At 31.3% G+C, this 20046-nt stretch overlaps 1 protein-coding gene across 1 annotated transcript in view; it reads right to left on the bottom strand.

Annotated features, from left to right (window-relative positions):
- The window catches only part of LOC127727216 (G-protein coupled receptor moody-like), a 29577-nt gene extending 19162 nt beyond the window's left edge, over positions 1-10415 (bottom strand). Inside the window, exon 1 of the mRNA XM_052234690.1 lies at positions 10278-10415. The gene's annotated coding sequence lies outside the window, so the exon portion shown is untranslated. The remainder of the gene's footprint in view (positions 1-10277) is intronic.
- Between the last annotated feature and the right edge of the window lie 9631 nt (positions 10416-20046).

The following is a 20046-nucleotide window of genomic DNA, read 5'->3' as shown; positions in this document are numbered from 1 at the left end:
AAGACGTCAATTAGTTTGTCAAGTTAGCATTTAGTATTAAGCTAAAATGAATTTACGTTTATTTGTTTGTTAATGTCGTTCAGGGTCATGAATAATTTAGTGTACTACAGATGCAGGAGGAAGTAATCAGACTTGGAGTTGTATTTAATTGTTCGTATATCATTACCCAGTAACATTTATCAATACATGACAAATAAAAAAAATCATAAAAAAATCACCGCATATGTTCAGTTTTAATTTTCAAACAATATCTGCATCGTTGATAAGTATTTCTCATTTTGAAAAATTCATATACAATTATTTCATTAGTTTTGTGCTTTGTGATTTTTTAGCTTCCTCGAAACGGTGATTAAAAATTGATGTAATATTAAATAAAATAGGTTAATATGTGCCTGTGATAAATTAGAAAAGTAATGTTCTTACGAAAGGGTCGTCCTACATCTTGTTTGTAAACAAAAATGCAACGGAACAAAAAAGAAATAATTTTACCTGCTTGTAGCACATTATTTTCATAATAGAATATGCAGAGCTACAAACTAACAGCGCATTTCCTTCGAGCCTAGAGCTTTGTTATAGCTCAAAGAGTAGAATTGGAATCTTAAAATCACTTTAATATAGTCCGGCTCCCTTTAAAAAAAATCTCATTAAAGATAATTAGATATCATTAGATGATTCAAATCAACTGATTCCTATCTCTCCTTCGTTTTGTGGAAATCACAACTTAACACAAAAATTATAAGATAATCCCTTATTAGAATATTGAACCCATTTGAGAGACAAGGGACACATTCAATTAATTACGTTGTTAGGCCCAGAAGTAATCATCGTTTCAAATTTCCTATAAATCTCCAGATCTCTCAATATAGGTTAAAACTAATGATTAACACAATAAAACATATTTTTAACTTTTTGTTCTGTGACAGAACTGAACTGTTGATGATTTTATGCCATATATTATTTTTACTAAACATCGTAGAATAAAAAAGAATTGTTTCATGTATCGTAAGCGTATACCTTCTATATCTAGATATACGACTGCGATAGATGATACAAAACTTCTTTATTCTCCGATGTGTTGTTAGATTAATATATGGAATAAAATCATCGTTAATCTTGAATTTTAATTCTAAAACGCAGGACCAGCTAGCGTTTCTGGATTCATATCGAAGATGCTATAAGTTATCTATTAAAATCCATTTCTAAATATCATAACATAATTAAATATTTTGTGGATTCAGAAGGTTCTCAAAATGTACGCTCTAAATTTCAATCATCTGCAATCAAATGGAGCATCAATTATTTTTATTTCAATTTTTTCTGTAATCGATAATTTGATAAATTATCCATGAAGCGGCCAATGACTTGAATGTATATTATGCCAAGTGTTGCCAAGAACATGGATATGACGTGACCAAATCATTTAGAACAAACCTAAAGTGGAAATGGTTACGAAAAGTGATACTTAATGATCCTATCGAATTTGATTGATGAACCCTTTTAAGTTTGTCAGAAAGCGAGTAACATGATAAACCTAAGTTTCAAAGTATTGACGACAAAAAGAGTTTTTTTCTGAAAGCAGAAATTCGTTTTAAAAAGACGAGTAAGCTTCTTAATGGATTTTTTGTTTTTTGTTTCCAAAGTTAGATTGCTTTGTCAAATAAGCATGTAATATGTAGATCAAATGAATCTGCTTTTATTTGTTGATTCCTGCAGTTGACGGAGAACGTAACAAAAGAGCATATGTTGAACGATGAAAATAGTTGTGGCTGTATTAGAAAGTTTGTTCCCTCCCCAGATTAAATACATGTACTATACATGTTTTCTATGTGATTTTTAGTTTTTAATCCGTTATAGATTTAAAAGCTCATTATTTATGTTATTTGGGAAATCGACCATACAGTTATCATTTTTGTATTACATTTTTGCAGTGTATCAGACTTATTTTTAATGTCAGGAAATGTCCTTTTAAAATAATGCCTTAAGGTTGCACTTTGTAAATACAGCTGTTTCTCAAACCACGCCTCTTTTGGGGAGATATTTAATATTCATAGGTATGTTAATTTGTTAACGTACTGGTTCCCATTGATGATCTCTGTGTTTCATCTCATAGAGACATCACTTGGGAATGTAACCAGTATTGAAAAACATGGTAGCGGCTAAATTTTAATTCTTAGGAGGTCCAAAAATGGAGGTAAGGGTAGTATAGAATTTTAGTATAAGTTTAAACTCTTAGAAGTTCAGGGCATATAAATGTTGAAAATATGCCGCACAGCCCTATATTTTGACCTTTGAATAAAATAGTAGTGCATATAAACTTTCCGTTCTGGGATATTATTTTTCACGAAACTTCATAGTAAAAGTGTCACAATTTTAGCCGCAAAGGGAGTTCCTATGGGAAATTGCATTGTCAGTATTTACAGAATTGCAACCTATATAGGGTCAAAAAATAGAACATACAGAATTTCACAAAATCTGGTTTATCTCAGAGATTTTAAAGAATTTAACTCAAATATGAAGTTTTATAAATATTTCATGAAGATTGAGAAAATCCTGGGCCTTAACTATGATGACTCAGCATAAATTCACAGTTTACAGTATGCATGGTTTACTTAAAGCCCTGAATTCAAAATAAATTCATAATATATGCCTATTTGTAATTTAAATTGTTTAGAAGTGCTTATATTTACTCTTCGCAGTAATTGCAACTCATTGATCCTTCCTAAATATTTTTGGTGGGGTGTTTTTGTCCTGTCGATAACCCAAAATTAAGCCGTAATGCCTAAATGTGTTTTTTTGTGACCGCGGCATAAAAAAGTACAAGCTAGAATTACAAAAAGACCTCAATAAAACTTACAATAGTGTGTTTTATCCTAAATATGTAGTAAATATTCCACATTGCTAGAAACAGGGAAAAAAATTAGGAAATGTGAGGCCCCAGGGGCAAAAAACAGAGAAAAATGCCTACCCCTGAGTCATAAAACAGATAATTTAACTTGTAAATGCTATGATTTGTTTATTTTAAAGGTCTTTGGTAAAGTAAACAATAACTGTGCTAGGAAGTTATGCAAAAATCAGATGTAAGCAGTCATTTCAATCAAACTTTTAGTGAATTTATGCACCAGACTGATATCTTCATAAATACAACTTTTGCAAATATGGCTTTGTTTAAACACTTCTAGTTCATATATTAACTAACTTATGTTAGATATATGGTTAGGGATGATACTGTTGTTACAAGAATTCTAAACTGACCATTTTAGGCAGAAATTGTGAACTTTCTTTGACAAATAGGCATACAGTAAGATGTGGACTGGAGACACAGGCAGGATTGGATACTTTGTATAATCTTGAATGTTGGAATGCTTAACTACTAAACAATACATTTATAGTATTCTAAAATGCTTTCAATTTGTTATCAGAATAGTTTCAAACAGGTTTTGGACAGTTCATGTCAGATAACATGCACATAGGGTAAGCTGGCAATAATTAGAGTCTTGTTTTCAAATCTTTAAAAAATTGAAACAGGGGTAGGGATATAAAATTTACTGTAAAAGGAAACTTAGAGTATATGCAGTGATTTCTTTAAGGCTATAATTCTGATAAATAAGTATTGTTGTGAGAAAAAGTGTTTTTAGAGAGTTTTCTATTTGAATAAATGTTTGTATAGGTTGCACTTTGTAAATACAGCTGTTTCTCAAACCACGCCTCTTTTGGGGAGATATTTAATATTCATAGGTATGTTAATTTGTTAACGTACTGGTTCCCATTGATGATCTCTGTGTTTCATCTCATAGAGACATCACTTGGGAATGTAACCAGTATTGAAAAACATGGTAGCGGCTAAATTTTAATTCTTAGGAGGTCCAAAAATGGAGGTAAGGGTAGTATAGAATTTTAGTATAAGTTTAAACTCTTAGAAGTTCAGGGCATATAAATGTTGAAAATATGCCGCACAGCCCTATATTTTGACCTTTGAATAAAATAGTAGTGCATATAAACTTTCCGTTCTGGGATATTATTTTTCACGAAACTTCATAGTAAAAGTGTCACAATTTTAGCCGCAAAGGGAGTTCCTATGGGAAATTGCATTGTCAGTATTTACAGAGTTGCAACCTTAAGTCTTGTATCAAAGAAATTGTATAATGGTGTGTGACTACGGGCGAGAGAATGGTAAAAACAATCGTCTAACTCCATAATTTAACCTTTCATATTGCTACAAAATTCTTTGAAAAACTAAAAACAAAGTGGAAGATATAATACAATGAAAATAGAGAAGCTTCTGTTTACCGGATAATTCACTATTTATTTTCAGACTTAGTTTATAGTTACAATAGTTCTCGTAGTTTAAAACACTGGTCAAAGTACATGTGCTACATTATTATAAAACAATTAATCCGTTTTATGATGAGTTTATTTACAACCACTTGGTCGATTCCACTGCTGTGGGTGTTTTTCTCCCCGAGGAAATCACCAGTCCAGTAGTCAGCACTTCTGTGTTGACAAGAATTATTGTTAAGGAAATATTAAGCTTCTCAATGATCAAAATTAGTGTTTGTCAAACTGCTATATAGCCAATGAAATTTTTCCGATAAAGTGTGTTATTCAATTGTTAGCAAGTTTTTTGAAATTTTTATATTTTTGTTAAAGGGTCAAAGTAAATATTTTGTAAACATTTTATGAAAATTAAACGAGCCAAATTAACTTTGGTCAAGGTGTTTGGTACCACCGTAATGCACATAAAATGTACGCTCTAAATATTTCATTCAGTCTGATATCAGATAGAGCACCAATAATCATTATTTTATAATTTTTGGTATCCGATAAGTCGATAAATTACCCATGAAGTGATCAAAAACATAAAACGTAAACTAAGAAAAATACCTCAAAAAAAAAAAATACAAGGAAAAGTCAAAACAGAAAGTCCCTTATCAAATGGCAAAATCAAAAGCTCAAACACTGCAAATGTATGGAAAACGATTGTCATATTCCTGACTTGGTACAGGCATTTCCTTATGTAGAAAATGGTGGATTAAATGATTATCATACAACAGTGCCGCCTAAAACACGGAAAGTATGTGAGCGAATTTTTTAGAACAAAACTAAAGTTAAAATGGTTACAAAAAGTGATACTTAATAGTCCTATCTAATTTGATTGATGAATCTGTTTCAGTTTGTCAGAAAGCAAGTAGCATCAAAGACATAAGCTTCGTAGTACTGACAAGAAAAAAAAATTTTCTAAATGTAGAAATTCTTTTTAAAATGACGAGTAAGCTTTTTTGTTTGTTTCCAAATTTCAGTTGGATTGTGAAAATAACGTTTTTGTATGTAGATCTACAAAGATTGCTTTCATTTGTTGATTACTGCCGTTGACGGAGAACGTAACAAAATTATCACATTTTCAACTCTCCAAATAGTTGGTTATTTTGTGGTTGTAATAAATAGTTTTTTCTCCATTTCATGATTAAATACAATACATGTGTTCTATGTGATTATTTTATTTTAATCCGTCATCAATTAAGAAGCTCATTACTCATTTTGGTAACTTTTGAAAACCGCCCATACAATTATCTTATTTGGTCATTTGGAAAATCGCTCAGACAGTTATTATTATTTTGTATAACATTTTTGGGTCAAATTACTAGACTTTATTTTAATGTCAGGAAATGGCCTTTTTAAGTAATGCCATAAGTCTTGTATAAAAGAAATTGTAACATGTTATGTTTAATGGGCGTCCCAAGAGAGAAGAATGACAAAAACCATCGGTTAATTTCAAAATTTAATCTTTCGAACGACATTTTGATTGTTATATCATCTGTATTATTAATGCCTGAAAATAACAAGTGTAGTTATGCTTAGCTTTCTTGATTTCAATGAAATGTTGCTGTGTAAGCAAATTTCTGGAAAAATGATAACTAACAGTCATAATTTATAACAATAAAAATGTCGTTCGAAAGATTGGATTTTGGAATTAACCGATTGTTTTTGTCATTCTTCTCTGTAGGGGAGGCCCATTAAAACATAACAATTTACAATTTCTTTTATTATTTTCGACTTGTGAGTTTGAATGTCCCTTTGGTATCCTTCGCCTCTCTTTTTGCAAATTACTGTTATAAATCTAGTTTCATCTTATAATCAAGGAAATAGTTTGTGCTGATATCAATTATAAATGATACAAGCCATTACGTTCGAGATAACATCCAGCATGCCATCAATGTAGCGTCCGTATTAATGTTCTGATATATTCTTATTTGGTAAAAAAAAGAAGTAAAGAGAGGAATTATATTACCTTCGTATTTGCGTATGGTTTAAAATAACACGACCAAAACGTGTAGAACATGTGTAGAAATGTAGAAATGATAACAAATAATTCTGTCGAATTGTGTGATGAATTCCTTTTTAGTTTGCAAGAAAAACGATTAATACGATATATATGAAAATGTCTTTCCAGTGACTTTACAAAAGTACACAGAGTATTCTTTTTGCCAAGAATTCCATTCACAATGCACAATTGCTAGTTTATGCAATTCTTTTAGTTTCCAAACGTCACTTAGTTTGTCAAACTAGTGTTAAGTATGAAGCTCAAATGATTTTGCTTTAATCTGTTGGTTAATGTCGTGCAGGGAAATGCTAATATAGTGTTCTCCAGATTTTCAATGCAGAAGGATGTAAATAAGCTTGGAGTTATATCTAATTGTTCTTATCTAAGTTCTGATTATATACTCATCATAGATACCTGGCTTTATGTTTTGTACTCCTAACGAGTGTTTCGTCTACAAAAGACTTACCAGTGACTGATGCTCGAATAAAAATAAATTGAAAAGGGTCAAATAAAGAACGAAGTTGAAGAACACTGAGGACAAAACAAAATCTGAAAAGTGTTGCCAAATACATAAATCATGCAAATGCATGACTAAAATTAAAAAATGGTTGAAAAAATCATCACATACGTTCACCGTTTATCATTTTCTTTGAGGTGTGTTATTACTCAAAGAGTAGGATTGGACTCTTGATATCCCTTTGGTATCTCCCTCATCTCTTTTAGATGATTCAAATTAACTGATTTATATCTCTCCTTCGATTAGGAGAAATCATAATTTTGAGTTTGACTATCATTTGTTGAAGCAAGACCGAGTAGTGATCATCGCTTAAAAATTCCCGAAATCTCTAGATCTCCCAATATCGGTTAAAATTAATGATTGTTACAGTAGAACATATTTTAAACGATTTGTTCCTTGACAGAACTGTTATATAAATATTGAAGGTATACGACTGTGACAGATTAAACAATTCTTATATATTCTTCGATTTTTAGTCAGATTTATATATGATAGGAAATCATCGTCAATCTTGAAAAACGCAAAACAATACAAGATTTCTGAATTCATATCAAATGACGCAAATGTATTATTCGAGTGTCTTTTGTAGACAAAACGCGCGTTTGGCGTATACAATTATAAACCTGGTATCTTTGATGAACGAAACTATCATACTCCAGTGTCTAGAACATGAAAATGACGTGATCAAAATATTTAGAACAAACCTGAAGTAGCAATGGTCACACAAAAGATACTTAATTATCCTGTATAATTAAATTTGATCGATGAATTCCTTTTAAATTTGCAAGAAAGCGAGTAATATGGTGAACCAAATGTAATAACAGTTTTCTTTGGTTTTCAAATTTGCTTTTATCTGTTGATATCTGTCGTTGACGGAAGAATTGAAATATCTCTAACATTTTGAAAGGTGAAATGAGTTCACTTTTTTTGGACTGTAATCAATTTGTCTCTCGATCCTAAGGTTCACTTATGCAAATATTTGACAAAACTCTTTACAGTTATTCAATGAGAAATCTTAAATATCTTCATCGATTAAAAAGCTATCTGCAATAATCCGTTTTCCAATTTGGGAAATTTTACATAAAGTAATTATTTGTTCGTAGTTAGAAATTTTCTGCTTTTTAGATTTTATTTTACTGCTGGGAAATATCCTTTCAAAGTAATGATAAGTTGTAAAATGATATGTTTTATTTGGCGACTCAAGAGAAATGAATGACAAATTTAATCGTTTCACTATAAATTTAAGCTCCCATAATGGTATAAAATCTATTAAATAAGTTGAGATTTAAAAACAGCCACTTATGCTAGAAATGGCAGTTATTAAATAAATAATTCATCCAGCTTGCCATCAAATCTAGAGTCTGTATATAGATTCCTATATTTTCCGTCCTTAGTATTTGGTAAATAATCAAACGAAGTGCGCAATTACATGTAATGGAACCGCAGTGTTTAAAATATATAAATGTCGTAACCAAAACTTATATTACAGACGGATGTAGTAATGGTAACAAAAATTATACTTAATAATCCAGTCGAATTGATGTGATGAATTTCTTTTTAATTTGCAAGAAAGACGAATATTAATCTTTCTCAAAATGTCTTTTTATTTAGAACACAAAGTTAGAGAGAGCATTTTTCAGTGCAGATATTTCTTTTTCACGGCACTATTTTCTACAAATTAGCGTTTAATTACTAAGCTCAGATAAATTTGCTTTAATCTGTTGATTCTTGTCGTTCATGTAATTATTAATATAATGTCTATGAGATCTTCAATGCTGCAAGAAGTGGCATGTCTTGTATTTTGTAGGCCTGAGTTGTTTCAATTATACAAATACATAACAATTCAAAATATGGTTGGAAAATTCCATACAAATGTCTAGTTTGAATTTTTGAAATATATAAAAAGTATTAGCAATTATCTGTTTTCTCATTTGGAACATTCAAAATACAGATAATTCATTATTTTTTATTTTAGATTTTTTCTAGACTTTCAAAAATAAGCAATGTTTTCAGTCTTGATTTCAAAGAAATTGAAATGTCTGAGCGGTAAACTAAGGCTTAAAAAAGATTAATGACAAAGTTGGTCCCTTCAGCCAAATAATGTAAAAAGAGACAGAGAAACTATTTTTCGTTCGATAATTCAGTCTTAATTTCAGATCTGTATGTAGAAATAGTTTCCCGATAAAAAGTTTTGATATACCAAAGTATAATTAAAAAACCGAACTCTAAACAACCCTGTTAACACTAATTTGATATTCGACAACTTCCAGTAAGTGCACATGGTGATGATGGCACTTGTACCGAAGAAATGTTCTATTATTAACTAATAATCAATTGTAATCGCTGTAAGAAACAATTCTTATTACTGTGCAAGTACTTTATTTCTGAATTCTAATTATGTGAGTTTCAAAAACAATGAAAATTTAAATGAATGTGGATAGTTATCTATTTTACTATAAATTGTTGCTATCATCACGAAATGCAAATCCAGTTATCAGTAGTTATAAGATCTCTTTTTTATACCATTACATATCTTCAAAAATGCCTGTACCAAGTCAGGAATATGACAGTTGTTTTGCCTTCGTTCCATTGGTTGACAATGTTTAACGTTTGATTTTATCAGTTTTTATGGACTTTCCCTTTTTGAATTTATCTTGGAGTACGGCATTTTTGTTAATAGTATTATACAAGTTCAAGAACAAAAATACTTTTTATAAATAATTACAAATCTTTAAATTTCATGAAAGAATTATTATAATAATTCCCTATATATATAGACTCGGAACAATTCAGATATCAATGTAGTAAAAACTTTTATCAATATCACATAAGTCCGGTATAACATAAAAAATGTTAGGATAAAAAATGAATTATCGTTAGGATAAAAAATGAATTATCATGAACTTTGAAAAGAGTGAGACAAGGTGCGACAACAGGATTAAAAAAAAGAAGATTGTTATAATATCTATACTCTATAGGTGCCTTTTGTCTATATAAGACCAATCAGAGGTGCTCCAATAAAACACTGCTGAAAGTCAATTACGCAGTTGCATCAGCCTAAAATTTTACTTTCAATATAAGTCATTTGATATTAGTTGAAATAAAAATAGATGAAATATTATGTAATAATTGTTCAACTATTGTCCTCGTTAACTTCCTAAATATGTAATTACAAGAAGTATACATTTGTTTTCCTTACAATACAAATATAATAAATGGTCTTGGTTTTATCTTATGTCGATGCAGACGAAAAACATTATATTACACAAATATTCACAGCATGTTAAAACGTCTCATAGCAGTTTGTGTCAAGTATAGAAAATACGTTATGTAATCTTATATCAAATGATTGATATATGCATTTGTCTTCATGTTATGAACATTTAAAGATTTGACAAACATTGCAATACTGCAAACATAATCTGTGTATGTACGACTTACCTCGTTTGATGAAAATGTCTTCTGTGATTTAGTTAACAAAGTTCACTTTACTTATAACTAATTTTCATCAAGGCTGAATCACGATGATCGATATACCATAAAGCATCCTCTCTATCATTCGGCTGTACACTGATTGTATGTAGTCAAGAATTCCAATAATTTACTTAATGTTACCCGTGACTGTGTTACAAATATACCTCAACTAATGATTGGTCCTTAAAATCTAATGTTACCCGTGACTGTGTTACAAATATACCTCAACTGATGATTGGTCCTTAAAATCTAATGTTACCCGTGACTGTGTTACAAATATACCTCAACTGATGATTGGTCCTTAAAATCTAATGTTACCCGTGACTGTGTTACAAATATACCTCAACTGATGATTGGTCCTTACATTTTTTTTATTTTTACTCTTCTCGAGGACCAGAATTCATTTCTAATGGGACTAGTTTTACATTTGAAACAACACCTTTTGGATGATCCTATCCTATATTTGTTTAAATCAGTTCGGTACTAGTCATCAAATTACAGCTTAGGTAGACTAACAGACACCCTTAAAATAATAATTATGAATGAGTTTATATTAAACTGTAAAAGTAGATGAAGAAAAGAAATACATTAAAGATTTCGTGCGTGCGAATCGCCTCTCTAAATTGACTTTCATTGGGAAAGTTCAGACCTTAACACAGCCATGAAACTAATTTCTGCAATAGTTTAGAATGATTATTTTCAATGATAAGAATATTACATGCCTTTAAACTTTTGAATTTTCAAGTTGTAATTTCGATGCTTTATGATAATCTATAAATAAAAAAAAAATCTATAAAATAATTACTTCTCTATCCCTGGATATGTGAACACATAAGTTCTTATGTTGTACTGTTACACCATTGTCCAAGGTTAGGCGAGGGTTGGCGCCTTCAAACTAGCTTAACCCCGCCACATTTTATATGTGCCTGTCCCAAGTCAGGAGCCTGTAATTGAGTGGTTGTCACTTTTAGCTGATTCTCATATTTGTTTTTCATTTATTGTTTTGCATAGTTTCTTCTTATGTTTTGTCTTTACACCACTGTCCCAGGTTAGAGAGCGGGTTTGGCGCCAACAAACTAGTTTAACCCCGCCACTTTCTATATGTGCCTGTCCCAAGTCAGAAGCCTGTAATTCAGTAGTTGTCGTTTGTTGCTGTATATCATATTTTTTTCCGTTCATTATTTTGTACATAAATTAGGCCGTTAGTTTTCTCGTTTGAATTGTTTTACATTTGTCATTTCGGGGCCTTTTATAGCTGTCTATGAGTTATGGGTTTTACTCATTGTTAAAGGCCGTACGGTGACCTTTAGTTGTTAATTTCTGTGTTATTTGTTTCTTGTGGAGAGTTGGCTCATTGGCAATCTTACCACATCTTCTTATTTCTTTTTATACATAAGTGAATATCATATTTGAAAGGCATGTATCGAAAACATAAACCGGTCTGACTGTATAGTAAATAATATTGTCATCATACAAGATGCATTCAAATAAAGATGCATTGCACAGATTTGTCCTCTCCAACAAACTTGTATTATGTTACAACCTTAGATTAACCAACATTGGAAAGGCACCACGAAACGAATGGAAGCTGGCGAATCAGTGAAGGCGATAATGTCAAAATATCCTGAGTTGGAAACCATTTTAGGAAACGATCTAGACCTGCATTAAAATTTTCAATATAAAAGTAAGGAGATGTAGTATGATTGCCAATGAGACAATTATTTACCAGAGTTCAAATAAGCAAAACAATTTATGAAATACAAATTTATATATTTTAAAAAATGTTAGTTTTTCTTGTGCTTTGTACCGATATTTTGAGTTAAGCTAATTGCAACTGATTTTTAAAGTTATTTTCTTTGCTGTGCTGTTATGCCACTGTCCCAGGTTAAGGGGAGATTCGAGCGCTCACAAACACGTTAAACCCTATAACATTCTTTATGTGCCTTTCCAAAGTCAGGAGCTGTAGTTCAGTGTTTGTCGTTGGTTCATGTCTGTCTTATTTTTTCGTAAATTGTTTTATTATAAATACGTAAGTTTTCTCGTTTGAATTTTTTCATGTTTTTATATCAGGGCCTTTTTATGCCGACTATACGGTATGGGTTTTGCTCATTATTGAAGGCTGTACGGTAGCCTTTGATTGCTTATATCCGCTTTATTTAAACTCTGATGGATAGTTGTCTCATTGGCCATCGTGCCACATCACTTTGGGTTTATAACATAAAAACAATCGACACAAAGCACCGATATAAGAGTACTCGCAGTAGCTGAAAACTAGTTTAAATCTAATTGCAACTAATAGATAAATCTTGTTCTCCCAGACTAAGGTATCAATCAGTACACATCCAACGGATTTAGTGTAAAACGTCATAAACAGTCTGAGAAACGCATGACATAGTGCAATGCCAAAATATAAGTAAACAGTATCGACAGAATGTAGGTAGAATCATGAGTTCTCAAAAATGTATATGTATAGCATTTATATTTGGTTATGTTTTATTGTTTTCAAAACAAAATCAATTTTAGTATCAATAAAAACAATATTTAAAGATGTTACTACTGTATTAAATTGATAACCTTTAAGAATATGTTTATTCAAGGGATAAATGCGTTTACATGGATCGTATCAAAATTTACAGGCTCTATAAACAATATTTTCTTAAAAATTAGGATGTGATATCCCGTTTTTAATAAGAATTCTACAGATACTGCCAAACTTCCAAACCAAATACTTGTTCTCTGTGAAAGAATTTGGTAAAGGTTGTAATTAATTTGTGGTAACGAAAACCCTGACTTAATAAGTTACAAGATATACATTAATAACATTCAATGAAATCTAAAGTCTTGCATTGATTTCCTGATTTAAGACTTTGGTTGGCCTAAATAATAGAGAACATTAATCGTAGAGTTGTTACAAGTACTGAGGTCAATTCTCCTTATTGAACTCTCATTTACATTAACATTTAATTGGTTTCATCAACTGATACAAAGCGGCCCTGCTCGTAGTTAGCTTTATAACGTGGAGCAGACCAGACCTAAGTTAAAAATAGAAATGTCGATTTTGATCAAAGCAGTTAAGATTAAAGGTACACATATACTTTTATGTTGGACTGGTTTAAAACTTCATCCATCGTTATTTTTAAACAATGTCTTTATCTGAAGTTATAAATTCAATCCCATGACAAATCCGCTATTTGATTAACATGCCTTTGGTTAAGCAGTCAATAAGTCTGACACATTCTAGTTAAATTTGGCAATCAAAATGTGGTGTGAGCAAGTTAACTTGTATATGTTGTGACCACGCTCATCACTGCGTATTAGTTGCAGACAAAATGATTTATTGTTATTTTGGCTTGCGAAGTCTTCGCCCTTTTTTTTAAATTCTTGTTTACATAAAATCTTCAACAATTAAAAGAGGATTGCAAACATAACGAAAGAAAACAACGCGTTTTTCAGTTTTGTGAAATTGGTTTCAACTGGAATCAATCTCCGATAATTCACGGTCACTAAAAATAAGAATTAAACTAAAACAAAACAAACCTGAATACACATTGTCAGATTTTACAATTAACTATTGCAAGCCGTTCTCGTCAAAACTATGTTTAAACCATTTTTCGAAAAATTTACACACTGAGATTTAAAAACCTAAAAACACACACGGAGAATTAAAAATTACACACCGAGATTTCATAAAGACGCAATGAGATTACAACAAAATGAAAAACACACACTGAGAATTGAAAATTACACACTGAGATTTTAAAAAGGCACACTGAGATGAATTAAACTGAAAAACACAAACTGAGAATTGTTAATTACACACTGAGATTTCAAAAATACACACTGAGACTAATATGCACATTACTAATAAATATTCATGAAATGAATAATTCAACAGATTAATATCTTGGTCTGCCGAACTCTCGTCATTATAATGAAATGCGGTTCCTTCAACCAACATTCGTAATAAATTTCAAGGCTTGACAGCGTTTTTTGCTAACTCATATTCATAAGTTTGTTGCCTTACTTGCCTACACACAATCTGAATTTGAAATTACACACTGATATTTGTGCCGTTTTTATGCGCACATATCTAATTAGCATACTTAATCTGAATCTATTACAAGCTTAAAACAACTAGGGGACAGAACTCGTTAGTCCTTCAATTTGGCGCCAATTTTTTTATAAATAATATGACAAATACAACGTATAGTAAAACTACGTTATTAAAGACCAATAGAATAAGAAAAATACCCACTTACTCTCATTACAAAATATAACCAAATGGTGAATAAACTTTTATTAAAAATATAAGAAAACATTGGAACAATTTGCAAAAAGACAAACAATGCAGTGAAATTTTTATAGCATATAAACGTAACCAAAATATAAAAGAATGCATTGCGAAATCAGGGTAACGGTGGAAAGTCTTTTGAAAAGGAACCCTTGCTTAAACAGTGTTAAGCATAAAATCCCGATTCACTGTTAGTAATAGTCTGAATTATAGGCAACAAACTTATGAATATGAGTTAGCAAAAAACGATGTTAAGTCTTGACATTTATTACGATTGCTGGTTGAAGGAACCGCATTTCATTATAATGACGAGAGTTCGGGAGAGCAAGAAATTAATCTGTTGAATTATTCATCTCATGAATATTTATTAGTAATGTGCATTTGTTTGCACCTGTCCTAAGTCATGGTTGTCGTTTGTTGATGTGGTTCATAAGGGTTTCTCGTTTCTCGTTTTTTATATAGATTAGACCGTTGGTTTTCCTGTTAGAATGGTTTTACACTAGTCATTTTTGGGACCCTTTATAGCTTGCTGTTCGGTGTGAGCCAAGGCTCCGTGTTGAAGGCCGTACTTTGCGCTACAATGGTTAACTTTTAGAAATTGTGACTTGGATGGAGATTTGTTTCATTGGCACTCATACCACATCTTCTTATATCTATATATTAATCTCAGTGTGTATTTTTGAAATCTCAGTGTGTAATTAACAATTTTCAGTGTGTGTTTTTCAATTTATTTCATCTCAGTGTGTCTTTTTAAAATCGCAGTGTGTAATTTTATATTCTCAGTGTGTGTTTTTCATTTTTTTAAATCTTAATGTTTAATATCGATTTCTCAGCGTGTTATTTTAGGTTTTTAAATCTCAGTGTGTTTTTTTTAAATCTCAGTGTGTAATCTTTTCGAAAAAAAGTTTTAAACATAGTTTTGACGAGAACGGCTTGTCATAATTTAAGACAAACAACACCGACGACTTAAAAACTAGTCAAAATAGGGAATTTATGTCATTTCGTCCTTCAGTCTGTCCGCCCATCAGTCAATTCAAATAGCTGTAAGACTTTTTTTTCGGATTTTCTTTTACAGAATTGTATAATGATGATTTTCAAGTTTATGTTTCGTTGAAGTTGACCCACTTTTTACCAAAAAACGGCTTTTTCCAGTACGTTTATATTTTGTTTATAAAATTTTGCGTTTGTTCTTATTTGCCAGCTTTCGCGGAATCACGGGGTGCACTTAATATTAATTTTCATAGATGTACATTTAATCAAGTAGGCTGCAGGCGTGCGATACAAGTAGTTTCAGTAGTAACACTTAAAATACTGTAACGGCAACAACAAAAATAAGGCCATTAGTTTTTGCTTGACAAAATTTATGTTCCTTTCGGACAAAAGTATACAAACAACTGATTGTTATTACGATCAGGAATAACAATGGTTCTTTTATCGTAGATTTTAACTTATCATTTATAAATCACATTAGATAGCATTTTTCATCATCTTATTTTGACTTAATATAAACATGCGCATTTAACAATTATTCAAAACAAAATGACTCTTCTTTCCTTGATATTTATGTTCCGTTGGTTACTCTTTCCTTAGTGTATATTTTCTTAGATTGCTGAATATGCGCGTGTTAACAGCAAATTCACAAGCTTTTCTGCCATCTAAAGATCTAAGACCGCAAAAACATGTTTCTAGCGAGTTTAGATACAGTCATATCGTATCGGACAATCAATCTGTGATGGTGACCGTGTCGATTTTATTTGTTCAGACAAGCAACAAAGCATATGAGCTTTCCAGCAAATAATCTTAGAGGAGTTGCGTGTTACGGACGGTTGGACGAAGGCTAAAACTCTGTGGTGCGGTGGAGCACAAACAGATTTTTGTCGTTAAATGTTTACGAAACTTTCAATTGTTTTAAAATACCAAGGTTTTCTACTCCAGGAATAGATTACTTCACCTGTATTTGGCAAAATCTTTCGGAATTTGGGTCATCAATGCATCTTCAACTTCTTACTTTATTTGACCTTATAACTTTTTTTATTCGAGCGTCACTGATGAGTCTTTTGTAAGCGAAACGTGGGTCTGCCGGACAATATTACAGGCCTGGTTTCTTTGATGAAATATTTTGGATTACATTTAACCTTGCAAAAAAAACATTAATCAAACCACGGAAAAGAATGGAAAACAAGTTAAGACATGTTTCTCATATCAACTCGAATACAGTTATCATATAAAAATGTATAACAAAAATACCGAACTTCAAGGCAAATTCAAAAAGGGGAAGTCCATAAAAACCGACAAAATCACACGCTATCAATCAATGGAACAAGTGAAAAACAATATCGAATATAAATATCGAATTAAATGCAATGCCACCGATATAAATTCTCCAAAGATGTAATAATTATACTAGTTAGAATGGGCGATAGTGGCATAGGATTTAAGTATTCGCTCATTTCTAAATAATTCTATATTCAGATATAATAATGTAGCTCTATCTTGTAGATTCAGTTGATGTATTCACAAACCTTCAACGATATCAAATGAAATAGATATACAAATACAGAATAGAGCTTAGCTTAAACACAAAAAAAAAACAAGGGATTTAGAAAATAGCTGAACGGACAATCTGTGTTTTATCTAAAATCAACAAAGACAATGCAATTGTTCAATGTTAGAACAAGTTCTCAAGTATGGGAAATAAAAACAAACTTTATGAAAAGACAACGAAATTTCCCACAGAACACCACATATAAAAAGGACAATATGCATTTAGCAAACATCATCCAGTGATAGGAAATACAAGCCCTGGAATGCAGGTGCTGGCGGGATGTTGCTATATAGAAATAGAAAATTCACAATTGGGAAGCTGAAATCATCCCTTTTGTCGTACAGGTTTGTTTTCAACCGGCCCTCATTGTCAATTTCTAGATGTAAGTCAAGATATGAGGCAGAATTAACTGTTTCTGTTGTTTATCTTAAGTTTGATGGGATGGATGCGTTCAACATAGTCACTTGAGTTATCTAGTGAGAGAACAAAGTACTTTATTTGGCCGAGGGTCAATGATGAGTCTTTCATAGTAAAATTCGAATCCTGGTATCTATGATGAGTTTATTTACTTATTGTTTTATTTTAAGGCTTGTAAGCTATCATCCTTTTGTATACAACGTAATTGAACAAGCTGAAACAATATTTCAATTGGCGAGAGAGTAAAATATACAATTGTAATTCAAACTAAATGAAAAATAATTTACGGTATCTGATTTATGGTTTATAAATTAGGGCCAACATATTGAAACTTAAATACTAGGTATGGATTGTTACTGACGAAAGGAAAAGTTTTAAAATGTACAATGTAGTTTACTTGCATCCATTTGTTCTTCTTTTATTTCAAAATGTTCTTTCAAAATTGTTTGGGGTTAACGATATTGATTTTTGTTCAGATAAATATACAAAAAATGCTTAAAAACATTTAGATCTAAACTAATTGGAGTGTTTGATGTACATGGAATTGGTATATATACTCTGTTAAGGACATTGGTATATGAAATATTATCTCGGGCAAGTTTTTCTTATCAATTAAATCGTCTTTTTTTTCTTTTTGATGTTGTAGTAGTATCCCGAGCTGACGAAAATTACATATTAAAAGCGGAACAAAGCAATAAGTTTCGAATGTGAGAATATTCTTATGGAATACTTGATCAACAGATGAAAGGTTATATAATTACGACTACGACATAAAGATTACAGGACATCAATCATGTTTTGTAAAAGTGCAGACCAAAATTATTTCTTAATATCCTTACCTTTATTAAAGAAACATCAATCATGTGTGCCCGTTTGATTACAGTATTAATATTTAACTTGTTTTCATAATTGCATACTTATTTGACGAAAATCAATTACTTCGGTAGATAATTATATTAATTGCGGATATCAACGGAGTTCTAACGTTACGTAAATGTACAAACTTCTACGTTTGGGTATAACAGCATCACGATATTTGCTGATGAAATAATTTATACCAGGAAATCGCGTACTTATTTACAACAGGGGACTACAAAAACAATTATTTAACTTTTCCTGATGCATTATTATTTTCTTACTTATTCCGATCGGAATTCCCTTCGGTGAAAGTTGTCTGACAAGGCTTAATATATCTTTTTATTTCCTACTGATACGAGAACATTTATAAGTTTGTGAATTTTAATAGATAGCTTATTTGACTCTGGAACTGACTCCCCAGCTATATAATGAAATTTCGAAAATCATTCCTTCGTAAATTTTACGGACGCCATCACGAGTTTGTTGACCGTTATGAAATGATGACATCGGATATGTTCCAATTGTCGTAATTACAATGTGACCTTCAGAATTAGACTTATCACCGGGTTTGTACTAACATGAGCAACACGACGGGTGCCACATGTGGAGCAGGATCTACTTACCCTTCCGGAGCACCTGAGATCAAACCCAGTTTTTGGTGGGGTTCGTGTTGCTCAGTCTTTTCTATGTTGTGTTTTGTGTACTGTTGTTTGTCTGTTTGTCTTTTTTTGACATGGCGTTGTCAGTTTTTTTTTCGACTTATGAGGTTGAATGTCCCTTTGGTATCTTTCGCCTCTCTTTTAAGACCAGATTTATTCCTGAATAAATTTAATCTAAAAAATCCTAAATAAACAAAAAATTATGACGCAAGACATAGTTACATAAAGAACGGGCATTACGTCTGGCAGGAATCCATTCACCTGTGGAGGAGAAGAAGATTTTGTCATATAAATCTTCATCTGTTTCGGTTATTATACATTCTTGCCTTCCAAATATTCGGCTTTGAACGTTCCTGATAAAAGTCAATCCAGAAAAGCCCGTGGACGGATACAATTTATAATGTGTTGTTTTCATTTTTCAAAGATAATTCGTTGTAGACGATTTCCCTAATCAGTGGGAAATCTAGTGACAAAATATTTCCTCCATTATTATTTGAAAATGTTGCAATGCGAAAAAATTCCTGGAGTACCAACTTCAATTAATTTTTTTACTGGCTGTATACCTCTCTGGAACATGCAAATTATTCGTATATATATATGCAGCTAGATCAGAGAAGTTCAGGAAAAACATTCCAAAAGAATCGATTGATATGTAGTAAAGATTAACACTTTTGAAATTGAATCACTAAGCAAATTCAAACGGACCTTATCCCGATGTAAACATTGAATGTGAATAGATAGAGAAGACCGCAAATACATGTACAAAATCGAGACGCCTTTTTTCTTCAAATTGTTTTCGTTCACTAGATTTCCCGCTGTAATTAAATCTCGTTAATACTAAGTGAAGATACACAACTATACAATAATAAATCATATAAGTTATGATGAAACCCTGTTAGTGTTATGGGAAAACTGTATTGCAGATAGTTGATGATTAAAGTTAGTCACTCGATTTGATTCCTATTA

Source organism: Mytilus californianus, unplaced genomic scaffold, assembly GCF_021869535.1.
Source record: "Mytilus californianus isolate M0D057914Y unplaced genomic scaffold, xbMytCali1.0.p SCAF_19, whole genome shotgun sequence".
Classification (NCBI taxonomy): Eukaryota; Metazoa; Mollusca; class Bivalvia; order Mytilida; family Mytilidae; genus Mytilus; species Mytilus californianus.
Note: the sequence above shows the minus strand (reverse complement) of the source record. Positions and strands in the feature narration are given on the sequence as shown.